This window comes from Carassius auratus, chromosome 22 (assembly GCF_003368295.1).
Source record: "Carassius auratus strain Wakin chromosome 22, ASM336829v1, whole genome shotgun sequence".
Classification (NCBI taxonomy): Eukaryota; Metazoa; Chordata; class Actinopteri; order Cypriniformes; family Cyprinidae; genus Carassius; species Carassius auratus.
Genome location: NC_039264.1, coordinates 20,232,873 through 20,247,701, shown reverse-complemented (window position 1 = coordinate 20,247,701; position 14,829 = coordinate 20,232,873). Strand labels below are relative to the sequence as shown.

The 14,829-nt window shown below is 37.3% G+C and overlaps 1 long non-coding RNA gene across 1 annotated transcript; it reads left to right on the top strand.

Moving 5' to 3' along the window:
• The first annotated feature begins 9,707 nt into the window (after positions 1-9,707).
• Positions 9,708-11,541, top strand: LOC113039971 (uncharacterized). Its single transcript, XR_003275108.1, has 3 exons — positions 9,708-9,801; positions 10,523-10,606; positions 11,197-11,541. It is a non-coding gene; the product is annotated as an uncharacterized LOC113039971 (long non-coding RNA).
• Positions 11,542-14,829: the final 3,288 nt, after the last annotated feature.

Below are 14,829 nucleotides of genomic sequence, written 5' to 3'. Positions count from 1 at the left end.
CTTGGCTAAATTATTATTATTTTTAATTTATTTTTTATTATTATTATTATTGTAAATGTTCCTTACATTACTAAACCTCAGTTAATCTTGCCGTGTTGATGTGTATTTCTTGATTTGTTTCAGTCAGAATTTGTCCTGGCAACTGTCTATGGATGAGATTTCTGTAAAAACCTGCTAGATTGTGATTTAGTAGAAGGAAAACGATCAGACATGGGGAAAAAAAAAGTGTAAGATTTCGTATGATATGTCAAGATCTTTTAAAAAATATTTTCTTTCAGTAATCAGAGATAAAAATGACACATTCATGACTATTTATTTATGTATTTTATTTTGCATACTGTTACATTTAACCGATGCTATTTACTTGTATCTTTTGACAGAACAGCATTTAAGTTATTAAATATGAACAGAGTTTAAGTTAATATATATGAACAGAGTTTAAGCAAATATATATGAACAGAGTTTAAGTAAATATATATGAACAGAGTTTAAGTTAATAAATATGAACAGAGGTAAAGTAAATAAATATGAACAGAGTTAAAGTAAATATATATGAACAGAGTTTAAGTTAATATATATAAACAGAATTTAAGTTAATATATATGAATACGGTTTAAGTAAATATATATGAACAGAGTTTAAGTAAATATATATGAACAGAGTTTAAGTTAATATATATGAACAGAGTTAAAGTAAATATATATGAACAGAGTTTAAGTAAATATATATGAACAGAGTTTAAGTAAATATATATGAACAGAGTTTAAGTTAATATATATGAACAGAGTTTAAGTAAATATATATGAACAGAGTTTAAGTAAATATATATGAACAGAGTTTAAGTAAATATATATGAACAGAGTTTAAGTAAATATATATGAACAGAGTTTAAGTTAATATATATGAACAGAGTGTAAGTAGGTCACATCCTCAACCCCGGTGAAGAAACCCTTAATGAACACATAAATGGAGCCTGATGCTGGTGTGGCAAAAAAAAAGTTTTTTTTTTTTTTTGTTTATTGGGGAATTGTATCTTGTCCCTGAATTTCAGGATATTCTTATATATCAATATTTATTTGTTATATAGTTTTTGTATTTAGCAGAAATCTACACAGTGTAACTACACAGACTGTGGTTTAACTGAAGCTCAAGCCAAAACCATATTTTTTTTTCCACTGGTTGGTCACTTGGGCATTTAACAGCCAATGATAAACAGTTTCTGTCACCTTTGTCTAGACTGGAGGTTTAACCTTGAACCGAGTGCAGTGTTTCTCCACTACCTTTATGTATCTCAGTTCTCACAGTCTTCTGAAACAGCAGTTTGTCTGTTTTGTCTACTGTATATCTACACACTTAGCGTTTCAATAAATGTAAAGACCATTTCACACAAGTTTGTAATGCTTTGAATGTCCAACAATTAATAAACTGCAGCTGTCAAAACTGTTGTTAAATATTCACACCTGATCTGTGTATGAAGTGTTTATCAGTCTGGCTTGACTTTTCTGAACTTGTTCTTGGTGAGTGGAGAAAGAAAACAATGACACTGTGTGTGGCTCACGGTTCTAGTTTATTTAAAAACACGATTTATTAATGTAATTTTATTTCAAAGGACAAATGAAATGACATTAATAACATTGAAAGGATGTTTAGGTCTCAAACAGCTTCTCTCTAACTGAACAATGTGCAACCTGTCATCATGAGAACATGTGAGATGGTTTGTAACTTCTTTCTGAACTAATTATGAACATAATGACCTGCAGAGGGCAGCAGAGGATTTAGTTTCAGCTGTTCCTTTATTTGAAATTTCAATAATATTAACATAGGCTACAGCACAGGGCAATTATAGTTTATTAATTTCATTTCCTTTTTAGTTTGCTAAAGCCTCTTTGTTGAAGCCTCTCTTGATAGACCGTGTGAATCTTCTCTCTTCTACAGTCAAGAGAATCAAGTCAGATAATCATAATGATTTCTGAGAAATGGTTCTGATATGAATTAAAAAAAAATATTTGATTCCCAATCCCAACAAAATTTCCTTTTTAGTTCAGTGTTCACAAAAAGCTGTCTACAAATCAAGATCTCTCTCTCTATCTCTCGCTCTCTCTCTCTCTCTCTCTCTCTCTCTCACACACACACACACACACACACACACACACACACACACACACACACACACACACACACACACACACACACAGCTTAATTTGTTAAGAAAGAAAAGACAACCCACCCTCGTTCAATCACTGTCACTCCCTAAACCTACAACACAGAACAAACACCAAAACTCAAGAGACATTTAAGACTATAAACACTTTATCATCACATTTAACACTTCAGTTATACCACCGAACAATGAAGACAAATGTAACAGATCCTGTCATATTTACTCAGTAATATTATTGGCTTCTGTCATACTTCATGTAAACACAGTGCTGTGCTTGTTAGTGCATGTCTCACAAACTAAGAAACACATTCTCACTCTACAGCATTTTTCAAGTGTTAGTCTTATCATCAGCTGACCACGAGGAGAATTCAGATCTTCAGTGACGTCCTCAGTTTGACTTGCAAAGAAACTGAAAGAGAGAAACAAAAGGGTCAAACATACAACCTGATCATGAATTTGCTATTCAAATTTCATTCATCTTTGTTCATAGGGATATAGGTTTGATTTTGTGTTTCCTTTTACTTTGTTGAAATCAGACTGAACTCTTTGGCACATTTTGTTGTCAATTTAGTTTCATTATTAAATTATTACAAAGAGTCCCGGAGACCGACTCAAATCAAAAGAGCCTAGTGTACATCAACATAATTAATATGAATGATGTGTTGCAAGAAATAAATCAGATTTGATAAATGCTGTGCAGTTTTAATATTAAGAAGCATAAAATGATATACCAATAAATCACACACAGGCATCATTGTATTATCATGAACAAGTGTCAAAGATAGTCACGGAAGAGAAGAAATTGTTGAATAAATTAATTATTTTAGTTTTCTTTGTTTTCTTTCAATAAAATTACTGTTGAAGCACTGATGTTACATCTCTCTACTGATTCTGATGACAGACAGAAAAATAATTAAAACAAATTCACCATGTTTTAGGAATAAAATTTAGTTTAAAAGCAGACAAATGAGATATGAACAAACGACTTCTTTAAATACCTCATGAAACCCAATATAAACTGTACACATTTATTATGACTTCCACTACTGAGAAATGTGAGAAGTGAGGCATGTAAGTCATGATATGCATTTACATATTAATAACATCAGTCCACCATGTTCATAGAGTTTGTTTTTAAAATAAAATGATGTTTATACAAAACACATCACACTTCCTGCAGATTTCACTTTGAAACTTCCTTGATCCGTGAAAAAAAAGACCTGATAGAATTTGCATTCAGCCTGAGTTGTTTTGAGCCAAATCTGCTTTATTTAAACTAGTAGGATCTGTGTGTAAAGTTGCTGTAGTTCCAGTGAACAGAAACTATAACCAGAAACATCTTCAGAAACCTGCTGAACAGCCAATTCCTGAACTCCTGGTGTATCAACGGCTGAGGACATGAAAGAAAAGGTGTGGAGATGCAAAAGTGAACAAAATAGAAGAAGAAGAATTTGCTGTAGTCTCTTATTCACCAGAAGTTGAACATGTCATTTATCATCTATAATGACTTCCGTTAGAAACTGGAAATGTGAAAAAGGAGACATCTAACAATACTTTGAAATGTGTTCAATTTATATTAATGACATCAGGGCACCATGATCATCAGGTATTTTTATGATTTTTTAAGTTTACACAAAACATGTCATACTTCCCACACAAGTCACACTGAAACAGCTATGATCCGTGCAAAAACACCTCACATAGTTTTGAGCTCGTGTTTGCATTTGGTCTGGTTTATTTTGTTCCTCACCTGCTTCATTTAAACTAGCCTTAGCAAAAAATTTCTGGACATTGTTAATACATGAAACATGGATTATATCACACAGGGCTGTTGAAGGCTTCTGATTGGCTGACAAATGTTCAAAAGGTGTGCAATTTATTTCCAGGGAAACGCTCAGCGAACTTACGCCCTAAAACCGCAAAAGAACTAAAACCCACATAAACACTGGCCAAGCAAATAAATATTGTAAACAACAGGATAAAAATGACAAATTATTTTAATGTTTTTGCAACAAAATTACATTTTATTGTGTATGGAAAGCACATACACTCTCTCAGATTATCTCTCCCTTACAAACACACACACACACACACACACACAACAAACATGATGTCAGTGCAGATCTGGTGATTTTATTAGTAAAATAGTTTAGCAATTACAGACTATTATATCAAGAACACTACTGCTTGATCTGATTGATTAAATCCTGATAAACCAACAGTCAAATAAATGTTTGTGTGTGATTTTTGTCATGTTAATATTAGTCTTAGTCTAGCTCAGTTATGTACCAACAAATACCTGTTATGCATTTAGTGTTGAATGTAATACAGCAGGGCTGGGCCGCTTTGGTCCTTTGGTTCAGCTCCAACATTACTCAAACACACCTGCCTGTCGCTTTCTACTGATCTTGAAGATCCTGAAGACCTTGATGAGCTGGTTCAGGTGTGTTTGATTAGGTTTGGGGACACAGCCCTCCAGGACTGAAGCTGCCCAGACCTGTATTATATCACAGTTCTATTGTGTTTTATATTATATAGAAACAAATCAATGTAATATGTGTATTTAATCCTCTGTGTGGTTGTTTAATTAATAGTGTCTCACCTAGTTTCCAAAGTCGTCACATGATGTCATTGTTTGATGTTTTATATTCACTAAGGTGTGGTGTTACTATGGCGACACTCAGCATTATGATGATGTAGATATAAACACTTTCAGAAGTCCAAAGAGTCCAAACACAGTTCTCCACCAAACTCTGCTGCTGACAGCTGAGGCCCCCAAAAGCAGCCAAGAGCCTCATTACAAAGAGCCCTATGACTGACCCAGATCAAAAAATCTAAAGATCTATGTTAAAAAGTTCTGGGTAAAAAAAAAAAAAAATGCCCCTCAGAAAGTCCCTGCTGGCGAGTACTTTTTCAAATGTCAGGAATTTTGGGGGCGGGACTTTGGCATTAAAACAGTCTGATTGGTTGAGTTCACGCAGCATTTTGATTTCAACCACCATTTATTTGGATAATTTTCTAAATATTACTGTTATTGTTTCATGAAATGTAATTTTAAAAGTATTTCGGATGAGAATATAGTTGTTTGAAACTCAAAACTGTAGTATATTTATAAAGACAGCGCCTATTTAAAAATGTGTTAAACTGATTTCAGAGACGGTCAGCTCCACGCGATAAGCGGGAGCTCAGTCCTCATGTATCCGTCTAGAGCAGTCTCAATTCAGCTAGTCCTTCTGATATGTGCCACTGGCTCTGATGTTTCTTTAGTGGTTAAATATAAAATACAATTTGTTTGGGGTAAATCTTACAGGTAACCTTTGGTCTGTATTCAATTTATCCATATTAAAATGAAAATCAAACCTACTAGCTAAGGGCATCTCAGGAACCGCACTTCAGTGGTTTGAGTCTTATTTATCAGATAGGTCCTTCAAAGTATCTTGGAGAGGTGAGGTGTCCAAGTCTCAACATCTAACTACTGGGGTGCCTCAGGGATCAGTTCATGGACCACTTCTCTTCTCTGTCTTCATGGCATCATTAGGTTCTGTCATTCAGAAACATGGCTTTTCATACCACTGCTATGCTGATGACACTCAACTCTACCTCTCATTCCATCCTGATGATCCGAAGGTAGCTACTTGCATCTCAGCTTGTCTAACAGACATTTCTTGCAGACCATCACGTTCAACTCAACCTTGCCAAGAGAGAACTGCTTGTTATTCCAGCAAACCTATCGTTTCATCACAATTTCACCATCAAGTTAGGCACATCAACCATAACTCCTGCATAAACAGTCAGAATGCTTGGAGTTATGATTAATGATCAGCAGACTTTCTCAGACCACATTGCTTAAACTGTCCAGTCCTGCAGATTTGCTTTATTCAACATCAAGAACATCAGACCCTTTCTTTCAGAACATGCTGCACAACTCCTTGTTAAAGCTCTTGTTCTGTCCGCAAAACCGCAAAAGAACTAAAACCCACATAAACACTGGCCAAGCAAATAAATATTGTAAACAACAGGATAAAAATGACAAATTATTTTAATGTTTTTGCAACAAAATTACATTTTATTGTGTATGGAAAGCACATACACTCTCTCAGATTATCTCTCCCTTACAAACACACACACACACACACACACAACAAACATGATGTCAGTGCAGATCTGGTGATTTTATTAGTAAAATAGTTTAGCAATTACAGACTATTATATCAAGAACACTACTGCTTGATCTGATTGATTAAATCCTGATAAACCAACAGTCAAATAAATGTTTGTGTGTGATTTTTGGTCTGTATTCAATTTATCCATATTAAAATGAAAATCAAACCTACTAGCTAAGGGCATCTCAGGAACCGCACTTCAGTGGTTTGAGTCTTATTTATCAGATAGGTCCTTCAAAGTATCTTGGAGAGGTGAGGTGTCCAAGTCTCAACATCTAACTACTGGGGTGCCTCAGGGATCAGTTCATGGACCACTTCTCTTCTCTGTCTTCATGGCATCATTAGGTTCTGTCATTCAGAAACATGGCTTTTCATACCACTGCTATGCTGATGACACTCAACTCTACCTCTCATTCCATCCTGATGATCCGAAGGTAGCTACTTGCATCTCAGCTTGTCTAACAGACATTTCTTGCAGACCATCACGTTCAACTCAACCTTGCCAAGAGAGAACTGCTTGTTATTCCAGCAAACCTATCGTTTCATCACAATTTCACCATCAAGTTAGGCACATCAACCATAACTCCTGCATAAACAGTCAGAATGCTTGGAGTTATGATTAATCATCAGCAGACTTTCTCAGACCACATTGCTTAAACTGTCCAGTCCTGCAGATTTGCTTTATTCAACATCAAGAACATCAGACCCTTTCTTTCAGAACATGCTGCACAACTCCTTGTTAAAGCTCTTGTTCTGTCCAGGCTGGTCTATTGCAATACTCTCTTGGCAGGTCTTCCAGCCCGTTCTATAAAACCTTTACAATCAATCCAGAATGCAGCAGCAAGTTTTTTAATTTTTAATGATTAATTAATTAATTTTTAAAGAATACACATCACACCACATCAATTTGCACAGGCTACCAATAGCTGCTTGCATAAAATTCAAGGCATTGATGTTTGCCTACAAAACTACCACTGGCTCTTCACCCATTTACCTAAATTTAGTACTTCAGACTTATGTGCCCACTAGAAGCGTGCATACTGCAATCGAACATCACTTGATTGTGTCATCCCAAAGAAGCATGTACACACAGCACCCCATATTGACAGAAAAATACAGAATTGTTGACATTTTTGCAGATTTATTAAAGAAAAACTGAAATATCACATGGTCCTAAGTATTCAGACCCTTTGCTGTAACAAACATATATTTAAAGGTGCTGTAGGGAACTTTTGTAAAAAATTATTTTTTACATATTTATTAAACCTGTCATTATGTCCTGACAGTACAATATGAGACAGATAATCTGTGAAAAAAATCAAGCTCCCCTGGCTCCTCCCAGTGGTCCTATTGCCATTTGCAGAAACTCCATCGCTCCCGGTAAAAAATAACCAATCAGAGCTGCGGTAACTTTGTTTGTGTTCAAAATGTAGAAAAATGTATATAATAAGCGAGTACACCATGAATCCATTTTCCAAACCTTGTTTTTGGCTTGTCCTGAATCACTAGGGTGCACCTATAATAAGTGTTTATATTCAGACTATTTTAGATTGCTTCGGGGGTACCGCGGCGGAGTAACTTTGTGATTCTTCATAGACATAAACATAGAGAAGTATTTCCGGCAACGATGTTCTTCCACAAGACGCAAGCAGTTCTGTTTATTAACCGCTAGAGCGTCAAAAATTCCCTACCACAGCTTTAACTAAGAAGCTGTCCATTTCTTCTGATCATCCTTGAGATGGTTCTACACTTTCATTTGAGTCCAGCTGTGTTTGATTATACTGATTGGACTTGATAAGGAAAGCCACACACCTGTCTATATAATACCTTACAGCTCACAGTGCATGTCAAAGCAAATGAGATTCATGACGTCAAAGGAACTGCTTGAAGAGCTGAGAGACAGAATTGTGGCAAGGCACAAATCTGGCCAAGGTTTACAAAATCATAAGATTCCTAAGAGCACAGTGGCCTCCATAATCCTTAAATTGAAGATGTTTGGGATGACCAGAACCCTTCCTAGAGCTGACTGTTCAGCCAAACTGAGCTATCGGGGAAGAAGAGCCTTGGTGAGAGAGGTAAAGAAGAACCCAAATATCACTGTGGCTGCAGTCGGGAGATGGGAGAAAGTTGTAAAAAATCAACCATCACTGCAGCCCTCCACCAGTCTGGGCTTTATGGCAGAGTGGCCCGACGGAAGCCTCTTCTCAGTGCAAGACACATGAAAGCCTGCATGGAGTTTGCTAAAAAACACCTGAAGGACTCTGGTCTGATGAGACCAAGATATAACTTTTTGGCCTTAATGCTAAGCTATATGTGTGGAGAAAACCAGGCACTGCTCATCACCTGTCCAATACAGTCCCAATAGTGATGCACAGTGGTGGCAGCACCATGCTGTGGGGATGCTTTTCAGCTGGAGGCCTGGTGCGGCTCATAAATCTAGACCGTAAAATCAAGGTCAAATGGGTGTCTACAATCTACTATCCACCGGATGAGGGTCTGTTTAGTAGCAAGAAAACTTCTCTTAGGGGGACCATAACAGACAAATAACTTGTCCGCCCTTCTCCACAGGGCAGCTCTGTGGACGTATGTGTCCAATGCTCACACTGGACACATACAATTAAGCTTCTTCAGGTGTGGCTCCCTGAGGGGAGGAGAACTGATGACCTGGAGTATGACAGACCGTGGTGTAGAGGAGGGAACCTTAGGAACATTCCCCGCAAGAGGGTAAAGGAAAGCTTTAGCCAGACCGGGCGCAAAGTCTATATAGGAAGGGGCCACAGAGAGGGCCTGTAGGTCCCCAACTCTCTTGAGAGAAGATATCGCCAACAGGAAGACAGTCTTAACAGAGAGACGGTGATCAGAGATCTCCTCAATAGACTCAAAGGGCAGCCTAAAGAGAGCTTCTAACACCACAGCCAGGTCCCACATGGGGACACGAGAACATACTGGAGGCCTCAGCGTCAGCACACAGCGAGAGGGGTTCAAGAGGGGGGCAAGAGGGGCATGGTAGGCCGCAATGGCCACCCCATAGACCTTCAGGGTGGAGTGGTTCAACCCTGCGGAGAAACGGGCCTGCAGGAACTCCAGCACTGTACCAATCGGGCAGTAAACTGGGTCGAGCTGGCAGTCTCCGCACCAAGACGTGAAAAGTTTTCACCTCAAGGCATACAGTTTCCTTGTTGAGGGGGCTCTGGATTGGAAGATGCCCCTCAGGTTGCCACACCTATAACTTCCACATCTCTGGAGATAGGTATAAACGGAGGTCGGAGCCAGCTCCAAATGGGCGGGTTAGCTCCAAATGGGTGGGACTTCAGCTCCAAGTGGGCTGTACAAACCTCCAGAGTCTTTTGATTGGTTTATTTAATGTCATGGGGTTAATGCACGCTGCGAATCCCCCCCCCCCCCCACCAAAAAAAAAAAAAAGACGACGTCAACTTCCCAAGGCTTTTCAGCGTCAAGAAAGAGGAGTTTGAAGGGGTAAGTCTAGACTTGTACAACGTATTACAAGTTACGAAAAGTGCAGTATCTTGGCGGTTGATGTTTTAGTCTTGACGTAGTTAAATCATGATTACAAGCTCATTGCATTCAAATGGGAGGACATTCCTGTGCAATTTTTTACCTTCAAAACTCACATTTACGATTATTCCGAGAGCACGTTAAGACAGCATTAGCAGCTCAGATAAATTACATCTTTATTGTGTCTGTTACCCTTTTGTGCTAAATATTTCTGCAATATATATATAGGTTTTACGCTGCAGATTACGGACACTGAAGACCATAAGCAAGCATTGTTACTAACGTTACGTAAAATATGCAGGCCTATATATTATAACTGCACTGATATTTAAGCGATCAATAACTATTAATAGATTTAGTCCAGTGTTCCATAAGAATGAGTCTTAGTTAAAACTCCTGATTATGCTTGACATTAACAAAGCTGGTCATTGTTTCAAAACAATTTTTAAATGTTATCTATTTTTACGTGTAACGTTAATCCAAATAATGTAATGCAATTGAAACATTTGGTTTAATTACCATATTCATTTTTCAATTTGATAATCATAACAGAGTGGATATATGAGGATAACTGCAGTGTCCACTACCATGCATTACATATCAACAGGTGTAGAATTAATTTTGTCATTGTAGGAAACAAAAAAAAAAAAAAAAAACATTATGTGTAAACTTTGTGTTACAGAAAGTTCAAGTCTGGGTGGCCAAAAGTTACATTTCAGTGATCTGGTTACCGCCTCTCTCTGCAAACCCAAAGGATCACTTTCCTGTAAACTTTTTTTTGTTCTTTCTATGCATCAAGATGTGTAATTTATTTTTTCTGAAGATTTTTGACTAATGTGTGTGTATGTGGGTCTTTGTGTGGATAAATTATGTTCATACTTTAAAGGTGGACATTTGCAACAGCGCTTGTCCCTAAAATTGCTCCAGGGATATGGTCAGAGACTGTCCTAAATGACAAATGATGGAATGTAAATGACATTACATTCTGTGGACGTCTCACATAAATGTGCATTGTACTTTAGTTAATGTTAACTTGTCAACAGTGAATTTTTTTACTATGTCATTGGACTGAATGTTTAGTGACTAATGACACTTCATTCCAGTAAAAATATAATCCATAGCCTTAGAGTGAAAGCAGCAGCAAAGTGTTCCAATGCTGATAAAATTCAAGCAGGTTAAAACCTCTGGTTCCTTAAATATCTGTTCTACAGGACTGTTTGGGGTTGGACAGATTTTGTTATGGTTTTGAAGTCTGTACTCACCAGCCCTTCATTTATTTGTTCAGAAATGCAGTAGAAACATTCATATTGTAAATTGTAATAATATTTTACAATAACTCTTTTCTATTTGAGGCAGCAGCGGATCTACCCCAATCATCATTAATGGGACCACAGTGGAGAGAGTGAGCATCTTCAAATACCTTCAAATGCCCTACAAAGAGTAGCTGAGCACATGTCCAGAACATCTCTCCCCTCTCTGCAAGACATCCATACCAGGAGATGTAAATCTAGGGCTGTTAAGATCCTTAAATACCCCACCAACCCATCTGCTACAGTCAGGCAGACCCTTCTGCAGTCTGATGGCAAAGACGGAGAGGCTCAGGAGGAGTTTCTTCCCTCATGTTATCAGACTACTAAACATGGACATTAAACACACTTCACTTTATAGACTGGTTGTTTAGGGCTACAATAACTCTCTGCACACTGCTTTTTTGACAACCTAACTAGGCATTTCATCCTCACTGCACATTGTTTACATCTCTGCACATCATCTGTGTAGCAGTTTCTGTGTAGCATCTCTACAAATCATCTGTGTAGAAGTTTATTACAGTATATTGTGTATATTTCATTATTTGTATTTAATTATCTCCAAAAAAAAAAAAACTTTGTATTTTTTTCCTGTTGTTTCATTATTTGTATTTAATTTTCTTTTCTTTTTTTCTTTTTTTTTTGCACAGTCTAAAAAGAGTATGCCAGACCTACATTTCACTGCTTTTTGCATGTCATATAACAAATAAAACTTTGTAATGGTTTGGAGCGTCACCTGTGATTGAGTTGGTGATAAAAAGGAGATTGAGAAATGAGTGTCTTAAATTGGACTTTGGTACCAATATTATTTTCCTCTTAAGTCTTGGAATGTTTTTTTATTATTATTATTATTATTAACTCTTGTATTACTATTTAGATTTTTTTTCTTTTTTTAAATTAAATGTTTATTTGTAAAATGTACTTCCACGTGTGGCCTTTTGTAATGTTGTTTCACCTAGAGCCAAGGGGGTTGTAACAATCTAAACAATATAATTCTCCCTCATATTTCAAACTTGCATTAAAGAAAAACATTCACATACAGTAAACATTTTATTGCTCTAAATTACTCATTCATTTTCTTGATACTGATATAATTATAAAATTAATATAATTTAATATACTTGAATGTTTGCAGTTGTCACAAAATTATATAACCTCTTGTTAATAAAATTTAAACTACAATGAAAAACAATAAATCTGTTTTTCATTAGTATCGCTACTTTATGCCATCGCGCACCCCGGCAATGACGCAATGTGAAATTTCCGCTTAAACCCCGCCCATTTGTAAAGTCCCGCCCACTAGCGGCAAAAGTTCCTCCCACTTGGAGCTCTCCGTGAAGTCCAGCCCACTTGCGGCAAAAGCTCCTCCCACTTGGAGGTCTCCGGGCTGCAGCGATACCTACTTGCATCTCTGGGCGGGGGTGGACTATGGTGCCCTCCACCTGTGAGAGGAGATCCCTCCTGATGGGAATCTCCCAGGGAGAGCCTTCTAGTAGGGAAATCAGGTCCGAGAACCATACTTGACCCGGCCAGGACAGGGCTACTAACAGCAGCCGGACTCCATCCCGGCACACTCTCTCCAAAACTCCTGGGAGCAGAGCAATCGGGGGAAAGGTGTAAAGACGAAGCCTCGGCCACAAGTGGAGTGGAGCTGGCTGAAACAGGTCCATCTGAGCCTGGCCAAAAACTCTCCAAAGCCCTTCCCCGGGTGTCGGCCTCAGATCTCATGTGCTCTTGCTCATCTAAACGTTTCTGTAGATCAGCTTGGTACACTTGTAACATTGCCATGGTGTGCAGACATGCACAAGCCTGACCCGCTGTCGAGTACCCCTTGCCCACCAGCACTGATGTTGTGTGCAGCAGCTTGGAGGGCAGCGTCAGAGCCTTTAATGATGATGCTGCACAGGGAAACAGATAGCTCGTGAGAGTCTGTTCAACCCGGGGCATCGACTTATAACCGCGCTCATTAATCCCCACTACGTTGCCGTAGTGATCAGAAACAGGGATTCAGCCTTTTTCTCGGCGGGCCATTCGATGTTTAACTTGGCCACAGCTCAAGTAACCTCCTCCAAAAGCTCCTCATACTGGAGCGATTGAGGGGGCGAATCCTCAGCAACGTTCACCACATCAACCTCCTTGGAGGAAGATAGATGAGACACCGAGCCCGCTCCCCGGGGAGAAGTAGCGCCGGAGCATGTTTCAGATCCCTAAGAGCGGGCACTGGATCTGGCAGGTGAGGAAGAAGATAAGGACTTGCCCTTCTCCATTCCCTATCTCATCCATTGGACTGATTACACACATGATTCAGAGATGTCACGCTGGAGGCGTTCCCCAATTGTTCTCGACGCAGCTCAAGTTCCTGAAGAGTTTGTGCATGCCTGGCGAATAAAACTAATTGATACTGAATCTGATTATAAAGTTTCTTTTTTTCATTTAAAAAAATAATTGTATCAGTATTAAATATTTCATGTTTAAAATTACAAAATATCATTAATGCATATGTAACTGCAGGTTAAATGCATTCATGTTGCTCTGAGGTGAATTAAATAGTGTGTAAATAGGCTTATATCTAAATGCCTCTTCAATGCAGCTTCTGTGTTTCCTCTGCATTACAAAGATGAATTTAGATGATACTGACATAATTTATAGGTTTGCTAACAGCCCAAATGTCTTATTATTATAATTGACTGATTGAATGTAAGAATCTGACTCAAAAGATGATACACAATTTTTTTAAGTGCTTTATAAATGTAAAAATGTACATAAAATGTAAAAACAAAAAAATATATTTACATTTATTGGAACAGATTAATTTCTATCACTGTTGTGACCTGACCAGTACACAGAATATGAAGGATATCAAAAACAACAGTTTTACAGTTTTACACACATGCACACCAGGACATAGAGATGCATTTTAGAGGGTTTATTCTCCCAATAACTTCTTGTTCCAAGTTAAATTCTTGTTCACTGAATTTTTCCTCTTACAAAAGCCACAAAGCCTTCCAAGAAGACAATAAAGGCTCATGTCATATCTTAGCTTTAGTTAGGCTGAAACTTGAAAGTTATGATTTGATTTTTTTGATTTCTTAATTTATGTTTTCATTTTAGGTTTTAATGTTTATATTTTTTAAAGTAATGTGAAATTTATCTTTACATTATTATAATTTTTTTATTGTATTTATTACTATTTGATATATTTGTTTTTGCATTTTGAATTTAATTTGACAATTAAATGCATTAAATGGTTTTAGTTTTAACAGTAATTGATGGATGCAATTTCAGCAGTAAAAAATATTTATTAAAAAATTAGTTGTTTATTTCAAGAGACCTATCTTATTTTCTCTTATATATGTAGTTTTGCTCTTTAATAAAGAAAAATTACTTATTATCTGATTACTCAATTAATTGATGGAATAATCGGTAGCATACTCCTTTACTAACATAATCGATGGCTGCAGCCCTAATCAAAACTAAGAGAATATGCTTCAATTGCAGGCCAGTGTATTGTTTGCACATATGGAATCATTTTGGGAATAAAATGTCCAGTGATTTGCTGCTCTATGAAGTTTGCTGGGAAAAGGAGGAAGCAAGCTTGTTTCATATTTAAGCTTGGAAATGTTTGTCTGAAATGTGAAAGGATGGCCAGAAGAAACTGTAGAGCCTGGACACTCTCCAAAGA